The sequence below is a fragment of the Symphodus melops genome (assembly GCF_947650265.1).
Source record: "Symphodus melops genome assembly, chromosome: 7".
NCBI lineage: Eukaryota > Metazoa > Chordata > Actinopteri > Labriformes > Labridae > Symphodus > Symphodus melops.
Genome location: NC_136697.1, coordinates 15,500,308 through 15,517,753, shown reverse-complemented (window position 1 = coordinate 15,517,753; position 17,446 = coordinate 15,500,308). Strand labels below are relative to the sequence as shown.

The window sequence follows — 17,446 nt, the reverse complement described above, 5'->3', positions numbered from 1 at the left end:
ACGCCGAAGTCTCGCGAGAGTAAAGTAATTACACTGACAGGTGCATTCCACAGGTTGATATTTAAACTACCCACTCATATCCAAGCCGTTACATCAAAGTTATGATATTTATTTTTCACCAAAAATGTATGCAACGTTGAATTTGAATGTTTACAAACTAGTAAACTACTATAAACAACATACAGGGGCAGAAAAAAACATTTATCTGGTGAAAGTTTGAAGACACAAAAAACAGTAACAGGACAACTCAAGCACGGCGTGGTGGGTCAGAACTACAGTCAGGGGTTGGACCTGGTAGTGTACTGACACGTATACGTCAACTAAATGTTTATATTATGTCGTTTATATTTGACGCCAATATAAAGATAGCGAATGTCTTTCTGTACTATTTTCCAGTCCAACGCTGAACATTCTCCAACTGTGAATTCCTATGGCCGACCAACGGCTGGAAGACATATCTTCTCACTGTCATGACGACGCTCTCTGAATAAGAGAAAGGAAAAATGCAGAGGTGAGTCTCCATGTTAAAAAAAAGTAATTAGCCTACATTAACTTAACGAGTATTAATTCTTAGAAAAACATCAGTTGTAATGTAAAATGTATATGAAACCTATAGTCTACCTTTAGAGTAGGCCTACAGCAAAGGCACAAAACTATAATCTTCGATAACTACAAGTTCTAAAGCATTTGCCTAGATACTTCTGGATCCTCTACCAATGCATGTGTTTATTTAAGCATGCCATACCTCTACTCTCTTCTTTCATGATGGGAAATGTTGCATTCTTCCTTAGATTAGCTCCAGCTCTCCTCTTCAAGCCCATGTTCTCCAGTTCCAGCTTTCTGATTTCTGTCTGCATGGCGCATATCACCTGGACAAGCTTTTGTTCACTGTCCATGGTGCTGACCATAAACATTTCCACCCTGCCTGCTTCTCTGTCTAAGACATCCAACCCACCATACGACCCCATGCAACCTGTAAACATAGGCCTGCAGACTATAGCTAAAGTTAAGGAGTTGAAAGTACAGACCACACCTACCTGGAAGCTCTTTTTCTTTCAAGGTTTATTTCAAAGCTCAACATTGGGCCAAAAAAAAAAAACACACACACAATTAGCCAATAAGGAGTAGCAAGCTGAGCTGCTACAGTCCATTGATAGTCAGGTCACATGATGGGGCTAGAGTGTTTTGTTGTTTTCTTCTAGTGATCTGATGCCTACCACTTTCCCTCCTCCTGTTAAATATTCATCAACTCTGTCAACGTATAGCAACAATGGCTACTTGAGAGACGTTTCTTTTGGTCAGTCTGTGTCAAGAGAAAGGAGGAAATAGCTGACTTCTTTAAACTCTTCTCAATGTGGCTACAAAGTGCATAAAGATTAATGTAGAAGTCATTAATCATCTACACATGTTTTCGGTATCCTCTTGTTTTGCATTTGAAGTTTATTAACCAATATTGTTTTCTATTATTATTTGGTTTTATGCAAACTGCCTTAGGGGATTTTGCAGTAAATGTAAATGAATACAGCTACATAGCCAACTTCACACAAACACAGATAAACTAATGACAAAGTTCAGAAAAGTGTTTTCAATAGCCGTATGAGCAGAATCGACAGGAGAGAGGGAGTCTGATGGCGTTTGTCTGGTGCCGCTCTGCTGCTCTCTAGTGCTTACTTGTTCCAACATCAAGCTTGAAGAGCACCCAGCAGAAAAGCACTATTTCCCCGACCCTTCTGGTTGGAAATGTTGTATCTCCCTTATATACCAACAGATAACAGTGATGTCAGAGCTCATCTCACAAACTCTTACACCTCCAATTAACTGGTTCTCAGAGGTCTCAACACCTACTATATAACTAGCTCTGTCATAGATTGCCCTATATGAGTTTATTTCACAGACACTAGCTCATGGAAAAGCTTTATTAGAACAATGTCATAGAACTTATATTGAAAACTATTTGCTGATTTGTTATTCTGATTTTGTGAATCGATCAAATCCCTGCAGTTCATGTTCACACAGTCTTCCCCTTGAAGCCCCGACCATTGAATGCTTCTTAGAAATACTTGGGTGCGTAAGCCTAACCCGTCATAATGTTAGATAGACAGACAGACAGACAGACAGACATACAGACAGACAGACAGACAGACAGACAGACAGATAGATAGATAGATAGATAGATAGATAGATAGATAGATAGATAGATAGATACTTTATTGATCCCAAGGGAAATTCAAGGCATCCAGTAGTAGTAGCAGTATACAGACAGGCAGGACACAAGACATTAGTTACAATGTATCAATTACATCAGTTACAATGTGTTTGACGTCAGAAAAGCTTGGATATTTTCTTTCCAAGGACAGATCATCAATGATACAAATATAATATGCAAATGTTTATCTGCAGTGCATCTAAATGAGTCATTTATTGACACAAGTAAATTGAATATTACTCCTACAGAAGTAAGCCTTAACGTTTCAATTAACGTTGGACTAACGTTGAATAATTGACAGGCGAGGGCTCTATTAAATTCTCCTGTCAGTGTGTTTGATGACACGAGAACAACATTTAAACGAGTAGCCTGTTGGGATGTGTTTTGATGCCTCATTGCATACTTGAAGTTCCTCCCATAGCAGACTGTTGTGTGTAAGCTGTTTGTCTGCTGATAACAGCCCCTCAGCACCTCAGAGATAAACTCCACATGCTACTGCACAGACAGCGAACGCCAGATGCTGACAGCCTACATGACAGAAATGCATTGTGGTTGAGGAAATGTGGACACTATTGAGTGAGGCACGTCTGTCTAAGGAGACCTCAAATAAACAGTTACATGACTTTAGATAGGCATGCATCCCTAAAAAAAGTACACTTTTCACGTGTATTATTGTTTGCCATATATCATATCCACAGAGCCCAGCAGGTGGCGTGTGATGTGGCATGAGCTTTATAAAATTAGGCCTTTAATGTACTCAAACTTCCCTCCATGTGCATGCACATGACATCCTGCAGCAGCAGGGCAAATACAAAGGACAACGGTGTAAAGTGGTGCTTTTGAAAGCACTGGTAATTGATTTTTTTTTTTGCAAGTGATTACAGAGGCAGAATTTAATACACTGCTTTTGATTTCAGCTCTTTTTTATCACTTCTACTTGCCTTGCAAACATGATACCAGAGGCTCAGGACGAATGCGGCTCCCTTTAGAATCCCGCATCATCATTTTTGCCAAGTGCCGTTGATCTGACGCCAACACCACAAAACGGGACAAGTAATTTAATTTGCCACTGCTGTCGACCTTGAAACAGGAATGTAGGCTAGCAGAATCCCAATAGGGAGGCTTGTAGGAAGGAGCTGAGAGAGGGTCAGGCCTGTAGCATCACACAGTGTCTACATGAATACTCTCGTCCTTCACGTTTTTAGACCGAGATTGAAGAGATATGCTTTATCTACCTCCTGTGATAGATTATAATACTCTAACATCTATTTTCTTTTCTTTTTTTTAATATATATGACCCACTTTGAAGATTGTGTATAGCACCACAGCCATATCAAAATGACCTTAATCATACGATAAACTCCCACAGTGCAGGCTAAAGTTTTAAGGCCATATTGCGCTCTAAATCAGGCCCTTTTCATGGAATAAAATGTCAAAAATGTCAACTATGCAGTGCCTCACTTCCTAAAAAATGTAGCCCTGCTCAAAGTCGAGTAGACTGTAGCTGATGTCAGAGTTAACTCCTTCATGGCGACTTACATACAGACCCCATAGTGACCGGATCCGGGTCAAGACCTGCACCTATGTAAACTCCTATCTGTCACAAACAGGGTTAAGATTATGACTGGTGGGATATATCACACGGAAGTCTAGAAAGTGACACCTTCCAATATGAGAGGTGCCAAATAAAACCAATAGCATGGGGGAAATTAGGACACAGCTGTTTTTATGATAAGATCCAGTACATGCCAAGAATGTCTCATGGAACTTCTCTCAGTCCTGTTTACATTTCTCAGATGTCACTTGGAGACACTAGATTAGATCAGATACCTTAAATACGGACTGGTTCAAAACTCCAGCAGCAAGTTAAACATGTCACATGAACTGATCTGCAGGGGAAGCTCGGTCATTTAGTCTTTGTTGACATTTTCACCACATCACTATGGCAAAGCTGACATGACATGTAGAGGTCAGATGAATTGCAAAAGCAAATGCTCTGTTACTGCATACAATTAGATTCATTCATGTCTCATCTCCCAGAGCGGACAAATGCACCTTTTAGTCATGCGATCTGCTTGTAATTGAAGCCATAACTTGTCACTCTATTGAGGTGACACCTTGACTCACCGTGGTGGAAATATCTTGGGTCAGAAGTCAATATTGGTCGTAAAAAAAAATCTAAATATAAGGCGGTGGAGACGAAGCTGTTTCGCAGAGTGCTGCGGTAGCTGTCTGGCAAAAACACAAACGTTTGTAATAGGCCTTAAAAGTTGAACCATTGCCTCTTAAAAGAGAGCGTCTGCCATTGCGATTACAAGGGGAATATTTGTGAAAAGCTGTTATAACTTTGGATACGCTTTTTGAAGGCCTTTTTGAAAACCATACTACTGTATTCGCTCCTGCCGACCAGCGTGCCAGTGTTTCAAATAGAGACCTGAAGGTTTTCCAGCCACTCGACACTGTCTTTAATGACATAGCTCATAGCCACAGTCCCATCCAACAGCCCTCATTATGACTCAGTAATCATAGGCTACATTTGTTTTTCTTTTCCTCTCCATTCTCTCTATCTCTCTCGCTCGTCCTTTTTTTTTTTTTTTTTTGGAAACCTATAGGCCTCTCGTCCCTGTGTTTGTTCTTCACTGAGCAGGACGAATCCAGTCATGAGCAAGAGCCGCTACTGAAGAAAGTGTTTGTTGACTTTTGGGCACAGACTGGTGCTCTGTAGGGGAGCAGCCTGTTATTTATGGCTCAGCCTTGTTTGATTGGCTGAGGAGAGATATAATTATGTCTGGCGCACAGCTTAACAAGTTTTAGAAATACAATAGGTACCATGTTGAGTTCACTGGTTGCTATGATACTAAGTGGTCTTGCACTGTAAAGAATATTTTTTATTAAATCCAGGGCTGATGAACCCGTATTCCTCACGTACCCCTTACTCCATGAGTTGTTACTAAAGACTGGACTATTTAATAAATCATCTCTGATTTAGTATCATTAAAGTACTCATATTGCAGCAATGGCTGTACAGATTTCAGCACACTAAACCAGTGCCAGTATTCATTTGGACAGCAGATTGTTGTTTAAAGTCATTTTCATATAAACCTCTCTTGACGGAGCAGTTATTTAGTTTCTGAAGCACCGGGTGAATTAAAAGGCGCTGGGCCAGTGCACCTATATTACATTCAAATAAATCATCTTCAGTTTAAAAAAAACAACAACATAGCACAAGTTTCAGTATGCAGAGCATTTTCCATTGATTGAAGTATTGTTTAATTAATAATTGACTAAACCAGTATTTCCTATCCTCTGTTTCTGATAGACAAGTCGTCACTTGGCATTTCATAATATGAAAAGAATAAAAAAAAGGGGCCAGTTCTTTTTTAATAGATAAAAAAAAAGAAAGAAGCAGAGGAAATGAATCCCAGGCATTCAAATCAATCTTGAAAGAAATGTCTAGTTCGTACCACTGCAGTAATCGTGCTTGAATAAAAAAGCAGAGCTGGACGACTGCGTGTGATCTTCACAAGACGGGCTCAACTTGAACGCCATAAGAAGAGTGTAATTTCATGCTTTATTGATGTCACTTGTTGCCTCTAAAAGCCTCTTGCTATGTAGCCTCTTATCTAATTGCTTACTGTGGCGATGACAGTTACTGAGCTCATCATTCACATAAATGATTGTCACATGGTCGACAGTCTTCCAAGCGGCTGCAAAGATTTCCAGTGAAGTGCTCTATAAATGGAGGTGAGACGTCTGGAGTCTGATATGGGAAAGGCTGTGACCATCTAAATAGTTAGTGAGGAGGCTGTCTTAAAGTCAAAAACTTCCTCAAGTACGGCGTTTTCTTTCAGAATTTGAAAATGCTATAACTGCATGGGGGGGCTTAATTGAATTATTAATTGACCCTGACACAAGAGGCATAAATAATTCCATTTATAAACAGTTCCTAATGGATCGCGCTCATTATGCAGGGTGGTCAGACAGGGACCTTGAACAGACTAATGGGATTATGTCAGTGGGATTTGGTCTTTGCAGGGGTTATCCGGAAGTCTTCCAGTGGAATCGTATGGTAGCCGTGAAGTCCTCCCCGCAGGAGACGGGAGTTAGAGATCTCTCCACCACAGATAATCCTATCGTGTATTCCATACCATTGCATTTGTGATCACGGTATCTGTTATAATAAATGTGTAATCAAATCCTGAGAAAGATGGGAAGGGAGCAGAGGCTGAATAAGTAATCCTCATCTAATCCATTCATTTAAAATACTTAGGCTGCCACGCTTAATAAAGAGTGGCATGTCTATCTGTTTCATGATGAGTACAGCTGCCTCCTCATTTTCTGTTTATTCTTTAATGTAAAGACCTCAACATGAGTCTTTTTTTTTGTTGCCTGCAGTGATGGAGAATACATGCACTTGAAGACTGCCTGTATCCAGTTTCAGCTCAGACTTTATTATGGAAGATTACATGACAAAGTGTCAGTGCCGAGTGCATAGACTCTCTCATTCCTCTTTTCACACCTGATTACTGGTGTGATTTTATGGCAAGCTGTTGTGATAGTGGGCAGTATTTTACAGGACCAAGCTGTCCTTGTATCAGCTAAAAGCGGTGTAAGGATAGGGGGATTGTAAAAGTGTCCAAACTGGCAGTTTAATCTGACAGCTGAGTCATTTGAATAACCGAAGGCTTCGTTAAATGTGTACATAGTTCCCACTGTGTCGGGTTATGACTGTTTGACCTACATACAATGATAATGAAACACATTTGGGCTTTCCCATCTTTCTCTTTTCTCTAGCATCAGTGCAGGAGTGCCACTTGCAGACTGCAGAGTCCAGAGAGCCCTAAAAAGGGAAGGAGTCTCACTCTTGATTCCTGGCAGCTTGAAGAGCAGCAGAGGCTAAATTAAGCCTGGTTTCATTGACATCCATTCCCCCAAGTCCAAGCAGCCACTGCAGCCCTGAAGAGAGGAGGCGAGCTGCTGCTGCAGGGCCTTCTCTGATGCCTCCTCAGAACTTCCCCAGATGCTGCCTGAGAAAAGCTAAAGTGTCAGATGAAGAATATGATAAGCCTGAAACCATTATTCTCTGGGTAAATATAAAAGAAGAATTCAGGCTTTGCATCTTAACATCAACTCAGTAAGCTGTTTTGTGTTTTGACATAAAGACACTTCCGAAATTGAAAGATTAGTTGGCCCTAAACATTTTGGTTGTTATCCAAATTTTAAAAAAAAGATAGATTAATTTCTATAAATATTTTGTATTTTAAGAGGTCTGAGGGTAGGCCAGTGTCCATTATCAATTACACTTAGATTAAAAAATAAATAAATAAATAAATATATATATATATATATATATATATATATATATTTTTTTTTTTTTTATTATTTTTTTTTCCCCCCCTTCTTTTATTGTGTTTTAAAAATCTTGGACCCTTAAAAAAAAGTAAGTAAGGATCCTCCGCTGTCAAAAACAAAGAGACAAGTGAGACATCGAAGGAGTCATCTCCCTTCGGAACGATGTCATACAAATAAGGGCTTTGTCAAGATAACAGAGCAGATGCACTACATTTTTATTGTTTTCAGGAAATTTTAAATGCCTTTAGAGTCACCGTAATTCAGGAAAAGTCAGTTTTCCTGATTTTTTTTGCTGATAAAATGTTTTTTGCTGATAAAATGTGTGTCTGACAAAATGTGTGTCTGACTCCTACTCCTCTCCCCTCTGCTCTTTCTCCTTTGCTGTGCTGTCCAGTGTGATTGACCGTTTCTCTTTCTCTGTACTGGCAGAGAAAGACAGGTGCTGAGTGCTGCTGAGTTTCGCTTTGTGTGGGCTCCAGGGGCCTGGTTCAACATTCCAGCGTTAGCTTGATAGACACACTCCTTCATTCACTCCTTCCTCCTCCGCCAGGACGAAGAGGAGGAAGTTAAATCCCTGCACCAACACCACAGAAGAAGCAGCGGTAAGTGAAATCATGTGAAGATGTACCAGACCTGGGAGGATTGTGATAACACAATGCATCTTCTTGAACAGCACTACACTTCCTGATTCTCAAATACGCTTCGCTGCTTATCAAGCCAGTTGCAAACTGGTCTAATGTCACAATCACTTCCTCTTTTCTTCACACTCAGAAACGGTGCACATGAGTACCTGCTTTTGCTTGTATGCATGCACATCAGATGTAAAGTGCAAACGCATTGTTGTGAAAATGGAGGGGAAGAGGAAGTTATAAAAAAGGGATGCAGAAAGAGGCGGGGAATGGTACAAGGTGACCATATTTGGCATCAGTACATAATGCAAGCAGGAGATGCAAATGAGATAAGGAGTGGTTGTCATGGAGACTTGATGTTGCACAGCAATGGTTCACTACAAACCTAACCACATTTGTGGTATGGACGTTGCCAAGCAGAAGGTGCTATTATGAGAGTGAGAGAGATGAGAGTGAGTGAAGTAGAGGAAGAGAGAAATTAGCATGTCGGTTCATCCCATAATGCATTGCTTCAGTGTGACCTGTGTTGAAGTGGCTGCGTTTGTTCCAGTGGCACGTCAGCATTAGTCAGACAAACAGGTAAGCTCACTGGCTTTTAGATTACCCACTGTGGGACTTTTTATTGACATTTTGTTCTTGAATATATTGCAGTATAGTAATCAATCAAGATTTCAACAAACAAAAGTTTTTTTTTCATATTGTTGGAAAATAGTTTGCCAGCTGTACGGCAGATCTTATTCATCGTTAAATTCATTAACCACTTTGTTTACTGTGACATTTTGTGAGAGGTTTGGAATGCGATGAAGTCCATTTCATATTTGAAGGAGTATATCTGCAGTTCGACTGTAATATTGCTGAAAGCTAAAGTGAAAGGCCTCTCTGAGAAGGGTGTTTCCATTCCTTTTGCATTTTATCTCCAAGATAAGCTTCAAGCTTGGATGCCGCATGCAGAAGCGCAAACACCCCATCTTAGAATAATGTCACATGGGGACAAGACAGTGTGCTATTTCCTCTCTCTGTATTTCAAACCTGACAGCTTGGATTGCACCTGCTTCCCCTCGCTGCGTCTAAGTGGAAAGAAGTTAAGAGGAAACCACAAAGTATGCAGCAGGGAAACAGGCCTTCTCATTTAAAGTATCAAAGCACAATATTTGTGTGTATGACACATTTACAACTTTCCCGCTAACGTGAATTTACAAGTTACATGAAGCAAATGTAAAACATCATCGTATGCAGCTCTCTGCGGCGGGCCCCTTCTGTAAGGCTGTGCACTGTTGCAGTTGTTGCTCCGATGGTCTGTAATGGGAGTGTAATGTGTATTTGCGGCCTTAGTGATAGATGAGCCGTCAGAACTTGGCACACAAAGCTCTGGGACATTTCCTCAGTGGAGTGAGAGTTCACATCAGCCAGCCAGTGTCATTTACAGAGGGCTGGGAAATAGCATAGCGCTGAGATGATAGGGAAACCTAAGATGGAGAGGTGCGTTCGTCAGGGGAGGAAGGAGAGAAAATAAGAGTGGACAAAGGTTGACGGGGTTGGGATCAATGGGTTGGACAGAGGAAGAAGGGGTCACCAGTGCTGACTGTGCTGGCTTGTCAGAAAAGTGAATGAAGAAAATATGTGTGTGTGGATCTTTCTGGAATATCTTTTTTCCTAATCCCCCTTCCCCCTCCCAGTTGAATTATTTTTTATTTTATTATACTCTCTTTTTCACTAGCTGAGCTGTCCCCATGAGTAGTTCACTTCTCATCTTGATGTGTAAAATTGGTGGTATTCCCCTTTTAACTACATTGCACACACCTCTTCCTGTTTTCGGTTGGTTAGTGTGTCTGCACAGTTTGCTCAACCACCACTATGTACATTTTTCTGTTGCTCTTTGCTCATACCAAACCACTCTGCAGCCTCAGTGCTCTCGAAGAGAGTAACGGTCACACCATCCTCTTATCTGTGAGATACAAGACATGTGAGGTAGGAAGTGAAAGAATCTAATTAATACAGCCTCAGACAAAGAACAGCAAACTCCTGCTGTACTTTTTGTCAAACAAGCGTAGAATAAAGCTTTCACTGCATCACTTGTTTCACTCAATGAGCAAACCGTCTGGTAACTGCTAAGCTTGGCTCTCCATTTTTAACCCAAATTAGAGAAGGGGAAAACGGATCTGTTGGGGTCGGTATAACAGACAGGTCATTGTGGTTGTTTGGGGGGAATATTTAGGAGGATTAAGATGTATTCATGAGTTGCGAGAAGATGATGAAAAACTTTATATGAACACATAAAAAAAAAAAAAGAAATCATCATGAATAAGAAGTACGGAGTGGCAGTGAAGTAGACGAAGAGACAGAAAGAAGCAGAAGCACTGGCATGAACTCGGCTGCAGCAGAAGAGGGGAAATTCCACGTCAGTGTCTGAGTTTCACAGAAAGCCCAGATCTTTGGAGGCTTCGCTAATGTGTCTGCTATCGAGCCAGTGAAACATCAATCACGGTGTTTTTTTGTTTTTTTTCGTTATGGGTCAAGGAAAATTCCATCTGCAGTTTCGAGTGACCTGCTCCTTCCATTGATCAGCAGTCAAACAAATTGTTCTGCTAATCTAAAAGGCTTGTGTCCTTCAGTAGAAGGGCTACTCCACACTTAAAATAGATTTCCTTTCAATATGACTTCATGGTGTTTGGACATTGATCGAGGGGTTAACATTGCTGTCGGAGCTAATAATGGCACCGATCTTTAAAACTTGATCAATTCAGAAAAAAGAAATAGCACCATGACATCAACCTTTTGGCCGAAGCATACATGTTTTTATTCTGCCTGGATCCACAGGCTTATTGCACCAGAATAGAGGCGAGGTAAAAGGTTAGCACTGCAGCTGGGGCTCTAACACAGATTGTCACCTGGGGTTTAAGGGTCTGCTGTGTAAATTAGACATGACTTATCGCAGGCTTTGTCTTGAACTGAGTGTTGCAGCAATAAAAACTGATCCAAAGAACGACGGAAGAGGTTGGAACAGAACAGACAGCTGTGGCTATTTTACACAGGGGAGGCATTTGGATATTTCTGTACACTATTATAAGTGTACATGCAAATAAACGATGGAGGGTAGAAAGTGCTCCGATGTGTCGAACAATAGTAACGCCGGTGTGGTTTCGGTGGAACTGGATTGTGAGGAATGAGTTTTCTTTGAGACGAAAAGATTATTTCCATATTCCAAACAGGCAGCATTGTGAACGCGCTTCATCCTCAATCGCAGTCACCCCGAACTGAGTCATAGACAATTAGTATCAGACGGAAACTTGACGCCAGCACACAGCACAAAATCTATAAAGATTCCTGCAAGACGCCAAGGACACTATCTCCATGGCTACCGGATATTGCAGCATCAGGGCATTCTTGAATCACATTCTTGAAGGCTCCTTCGTCCTCTTTGCCTTTTTCCCTGGATGGACGAGGCTGTGGTGGCAGGAGCCTTGAGTCAACAACAATCCAAGAGAGTTGGCAGCAGCAGTTATCTTATTGTTGTCTGGGTTGGCCTTTTTTTAGTATGGGTTGCTGGCCTGCAACCCGGCTGCATGGGTCATTTTTAGAGTATTTATATCCCCTGTGTTAGTCTGGTTTTGTAGATTCTTACTGACATTGCCCCACTTGATTTGGTGCAGTTTAGCATGGCCTGCTTTCACAGTATAGTGCGGTCCTTGGGAGTGTTGTCATTGGGTTGCTTGCCATAGCATAATTTGCAGAATAAAAGACAACAAGAGCGAGTGGATGCTGACATCAGCCCAACTAATATTTTCCACCACACTGAGCTTTCATTTGTGACTGCACGACTTGTCTTTGCTTCTTTGTGACTTACTTTCATGCTTTTCTCCTTCTTTATCTCTTTACTGTGTTTGCTCAACGTTTCCCCTTTCGCTCTATCTCTCCCTCCCTCTCCCCGTCTCTCCTCCCTCAGCCTCATCTGTAAGGCAAGGGCAGTGTTGCTGTAACTGAACCAGCACTTCCTGGTGTTGTTTTAGGGGGGGGGCGTGGCCAACTTTTAGCAGGGGGAAAACAGAGAGAGGGAGAAGGCACTGCAGAATCTGTATGCCCAGTTCAGTCAGGGCTCCCTCCTCCTTCTCCTCTTCTTGTTCTTCTTCTTCTTTTTCCTCTTCCTTCTCCTCCTCCTCTTCCACAGCTGTTGCTACTGCCACCCAGCGAGCGCCACTTTCCTCAGGCAGCAGACTGAAGATACAGAGGCTAGGGAGTCAGAGAGACACAGCCCAGTCTCAGCCCAGCTCAGCCACTTCAAGAGGCAGGGGAGGGGAGACACTAGCTCACACAGCCAACGCTGCAACACACACACACACACACACACACACTCAAACACACAATCACAGAGACAAACACTCCTCCTCTCTCTCTCTCTCTCTCTCTCTCTCTCTCTCTCTCTCTCTCTCTCTCTCTCTTTCTCTCTCTCTCTCTCTCTCTTCCTCCCTCTCCCTCATTCCGGTGCTCAGCTCCGCACAGCTCCCTCTACTCATTCGCTCGCTGATTCTCTCGCTCACTTGCTTGCACTGTCTTCTGCCAGTCGCTCTGCCTTGAGACGCACTGCCTGCCTGCCTGCCTGCCTGCCTGAAAATGGTCCAGCCGGTGCCTGGGGGTCTGCTGTCGCGGCCTGTCTGAACACACGCATAGACACAGAGTCAATCGACAGGCAGAAGCATACAACACGCAGAACTGGAGAGCAATGTGAGAGGTAAGAGCCTGTATCATAGCCCTCCTCCTTTTCCTCATTGGTTTATCTAGATCATTCCTCCTGTGTGTGCTGCAGTCTTTACTTTCCAAAGTGAGCCTCTGTGCATTGAGACAGAGGAAGAGAGATGAGGATTGTTTGCTTTAGTGTCTCTTTACTTGTGTGCGTGTCTGTGTGTTCACTAATAAGGCCAGTGGGTTACCATCTATATGTCATGTCTTGTTTTATAGATATAGGAATAAACATATGCTTTCCCATAGAAACACACACACACACACAGTATGACACATTTTTGGCTCCAAGCAGACAGACACACAATAGCGACTTCCTGAGGGTAGCGCTAGTTAGCAAGAACATTTTTGATGGCGCGTGTGTGTGTGTGTGTGTGTGTGTGTGTCTGTTTTGGAGGGCCGCGGTTGTTCCAGGAAGCAGTGGAGAGGATCAATAGATCGCCCACTCAGCTTTCATTCCCTCCGTCTGACTCAACATTGGACATGTTGGGAGTTATCCTGCAGGGCTCGCTTCACAAGACAACGGCACATTTTATCGTCTCTTTTGCCCCCTTCCCTCCCTTGCTGCGTCAGCCTAAAGGGGGGGGAAAGCATGGTCTGGCATGTGTGTTTCTCCGTGTGTGCGTGCTGCTGTGTAAGGCAAACTCCCCGCCCCGCTGCATGTAAATTATGTGTGACATGTGAAGCTGCTGCTACCTTATATGGCGAGCACAGTATTTCAGTACAGTTGGATCTTGCCAAGTATTCCGGGTCGCGGGAGGAGAGAGAGTGTGTGAGAGGGTGACTCTGTCTGTGGGAGTGTGTGCATTAGTTTGTGTGTGTGTGTTTGTGTGTGTGTGTCTGTGCGTGTGACTAAGTGAGTGTTTTCATGCATCTGACAGAGGGGGAGTAACTGAGAGAGAGGAAGAAAGTTGAAAAAGGAAAAGAGGGGAAAGAACGAGAGAGAAAACAGTAAATGGAGGGATTGTACTTGTCGATGGTCAAACTGGAGTGAAAGTAAGTCGTCTCGTACTTTATTAAGGCTTTCGGAGACAACGCAAGCTTGCGCTGCAATGTGTGTCTTTCTCGCGGGAGTAAAGTTTATCTTTGTGGCTTATTCTTATATAAACAGACTGAACCTGGTTGTCTGATAATATAGAGGTCTGTCATTTGTTTTTCTTCAGAAGTTAAAAATCGTACCTTCCTTCTTTACCTCCTCTCCCCTCTTTGTCCCCCCCCCTCCACCACGTCTCCCTGGGCTTCATCCTGGTGGTGTGTCCGTGGTAGGGGCAATGAAGAGGAATGTTGTTGTTTTGTCTTACAGAGTTTCAGGGTGGCTCAGACGGTAGCACACACACACACACACACAGGCAGGCAGGCAGGCAGGCAGGCAGGCAGGCAGGCAGGCAGGCAAACAGATGTGCGACAGATTGCGTTGTTGAGACTTTGTAAAATCGCTGCAGTAGCTCTGCTGCAGGTAGACTGTCATTTCATGCCATGCAGAAGCTTGTTGAATGGCTGTTGGTGTCACTGCGAAAGTAATGACTAATAAGGTCAAAGATAATAATCCTCTCTGTGTGCGTTGTTTGTATATGTGAGCGTAAACTACGTTTATGAGTGTTACTTATGATCGAGGATCTGCCCTACAGACAGGATTATGTGCATGGCTGAATCAGTGTTGACAGTTTAAGCCTTTATTACACGAGCTATCCTCTGTATGTTCCTCCTGTGTTATCAACACATTCCAGATCCTCTGAGGAACGGAGCCACAGTTTGACAAGGAGTTGGAGTAATACACCTTCCACTTAATAAAATACAAAGCTCAGCTCAACCACTTCATTTGTAATAATTGCCGATCAGACATTGTTGACTCATGTCTGCCTTTATTTATGCTAAAAACAGTGCTTGGAAGCAGGGCTAACAGAGTGTTGAAGCTGTCACGGCTGTAATAAGAGTCTAGTTTTTCCCCTGTTGTTCTGTTGACCATATGTACACATGTCAACACGAGCTTGTCCTCGTTTTTTTTTTTTTTTTGGAACTCCAGTTGCATAGCTTCTGCTTTTTGTTTTAACATCTCAAAACCTCCCCCTCCCTGAAGTAGAGACAGACCATTTAACAACATACGTCTGCCCTCGTACTCACATTCTGTCACCAACAGTCTCTTCTACAAAACCTTGGCTTTGATACCAGTATATCTCATTTATCAGATAAAGAGCTCAACAAACGTTGGGGATGCAAGTCCATTTAAGTAACTGAAGTTTATTTACAAATGGCTTCACAATAAAAGGATGATCAGAAAAAGACATGTAAGGCAACGTACTCCATGCAAACGTTTAGCCCTTAATGAAAATTATAACAGATAACAAGCCGGGGAAAAAATGTTGGCATGTAATATAGTGATAAAGAATCTAAATACAGGCACTGTGTCCGCCTTGTGGTGATGACATAGATTATGAGATACTGTGGCGCCTGCTCAGGACTGAAGAAAGGCTCCGTTTCTACATATATGTAAATGTAATGTTTCACAGGTACATCAGAGGGCACAGCTCCATGACAGACAATTGTTTTATTGGGTTTGGACAAGACAGGAAAGTTTAAAGCCAGTTAAGATGAACCAGTTGGGTTATGGACTGTTGCAAATAAAAAGGGAAAAAAACATCAACATAATCATTGTGTTAGTGTTTATTAGCCGTGATACTGTATGCTTATTACTCATAAAGAAATTCCCTGGAATATTACCTTATATTCACATCCTTTTAATACTCGTCAAATCTTTGTGTCTATGTTTCATTTTAACACCTCACATGTTGTTCATATGAGTTACAGGCTGACCCAGTGTCAGTCTCACGCTCATCGACACAGTCAACATAAATGTGAGCCGATGAGCCACTCATGAAGCCATAAGGCCCCCATTATTTTCGCAGTCCATGGCTTCACCACATTCTCTCACACACACACACACACACACACACACACACGCAAAGACAAAGATGCAGTGTCGCACACAGTCAGATAGTCACCGCAGCTAAAGACTACTCAGTGTCAGGGCAAATAAAGGTTTGTCTGTTTGTGTAGGTTAGTATTTGTGCATCTTGTTGTGTGTGTGTGTGTGTGTGTAGCTCTGGCCATGTATACTAAACAAGACATGTAATTGTCTCCAGAGGTTTGCCCTCAGTGGAGTCAATAGGCATTATTTGTTGTGCGTTCCTAGCATAAGACTCACTCTCAGAGCCATGTTTTTCAAATAACAAGAGGTAGAAGGAGTGAAGCGAACAAAAAGCAAGATCTCATGTAAGTGTGTGTATAGATGGATAGATAGATAGATAGATAGATAGATAGATAGATAGATAGATAGATAGATAGATAGATATGTGTGGGGATTAATCACATATTAATTTAATTTCACTTCAATTTAAAAGTAAAATGCAAATTATCATTTTGATCCTCTATATCCATTTAAATAGGCTAATGACATTGCCCTTAAATTCATTTCATGCAGACCATGTCGGGATAGGTCTCTAAGCGAACATGAAAGGTCACATCATCAAAAGAAATACAGTTCGCCCAGGTAATGTATGTGGCGCAGGAGATCTGCAGGGGGTAAAGAAGCTGTGAGTGCAGACAGTATGAAACGAGACCAAGAGACAGCCAGGAGAACATGCTCACGTGGCCACATATGCACGGGAGTGTATGCATGTAGGTGAAGGTCAGCGAGTGCAACATTGACATGCTATATTCCGAGCACATGGAGCAGCAGCAGCAGAGACGAGAGGCGTGGGTGTTGCATTTCCTCCAACGTCCTCCGCTGTGGCGTGACCTGTCTCAGCACACTGTCACCCTGACTCCACCTCTGTCAATATGCTGAGAGCTCTCCTTTTACTGAACAGCAGCAAAGGAGCCGAACGCCTCTTCCTGAGTGGCGAAAAACGAAGATTAAGTGAAGATCAGAGTTTGCTCTGGAAGCCATGAGTTAATTCTTGTAGTTGAGTTTAAAAAGAGGCTCAGAAGTAGCTTCCCCCTCCAGCCTCCTGTGACACGTGACCTCAGGTGAAACATTTAGCAAAACTGGATAAACGTGTCGTTTTTTTTTTAGGCAATCTTACGATTACTGCGAACCACACCCTATTTGAGATCGTCTCCAGCAGTTTGTCACAATGACAATTTAAACACACAAGTCCAGGTTAGCAACAGGCAATCGATTAAGACGTGCTTTAAAACACAAAACCACTCTCTGTTTGTGTTTTCAACGGAGACTAAGAGTGTATCGACAGTATCTTTGACCTGTTGAAGACGGATTGGTTTTGTGACTCATGACCAAGTTCAGTAAAAGATGGCAGGGATTTCTTTTCATGTCAGAATCTGTTTGTGCTGCTGAGGCGTATGCTGCTGTCACAAGACCAGAAGCTGAAGCCAATCTGCTGATATCAAAGATAAACTTCCTCTTCTCTGGATATGTTAAAGAATGCTTTTATTTGCCACTCCTTCTAAAGAGGAATAGGAACCCCGCGGCTTCTCTCTGCTCTCTGCCCCCCCCCCCCCCCACTTT

At 42.4% G+C, this 17,446-nt stretch overlaps 1 protein-coding gene across 13 annotated transcripts in view; it reads left to right on the top strand.

Annotated features, from left to right (window-relative positions):
- Nucleotides 1–420: 420 nt before the first annotated feature.
- The window catches only part of mbnl1 (muscleblind-like splicing regulator 1), a 46,051-nt gene continuing 29,025 nt past the window's right edge, over nucleotides 421–17,446 (top strand). For 6 of the 13 annotated variants that reach the window (XM_079347628.1, XM_079347627.1, XM_079347637.1 and 3 more), the window contains exon 1: nucleotides 12,759–12,913. The gene's annotated coding sequence lies outside the window, so the exon portion shown is untranslated. Of the gene's footprint in view, nucleotides 512–7,000; nucleotides 7,294–7,952; nucleotides 8,161–8,407; nucleotides 8,767–12,758; nucleotides 12,914–13,323; nucleotides 13,918–17,446 lie in introns of those variants that run through there. The other 7 variants (XM_079347630.1, XM_079347629.1, XM_079347639.1 and 4 more) reach the window with 5 other exon arrangements.